Below are 275 nucleotides of genomic sequence, written 5' to 3' on the forward strand. Positions count from 1 at the left end.
AACAAGGAATCCGCACCTCGTTATCCCGAAATTTTCAAGATCGAGTATCTTTTGTCTCACCTGCTTTGAAACTCCCGCTTCTTCAACCCGCGCCGCGCCTTGTTATCCCGAAATTTGGACGCGTGTGAGAACTCCCTCCTCTTCCGAAATCGCTCCCGCAGCCCAGACACGCGAAATCCCCCTTCTACCCCTCAGCCAGAAATGAAGCTCCACCATGCGGTGTCAAAACCAGTGGGGGTATGCTGGTAACTTACCCTACATTTCGGATAAGCCCG

The sequence above is a fragment of the Triticum aestivum genome, chromosome 2B (genome assembly GCF_018294505.1).
Source record: "Triticum aestivum cultivar Chinese Spring chromosome 2B, IWGSC CS RefSeq v2.1, whole genome shotgun sequence".
Classification (NCBI taxonomy): domain Eukaryota; kingdom Viridiplantae; phylum Streptophyta; class Magnoliopsida; order Poales; family Poaceae; genus Triticum; species Triticum aestivum.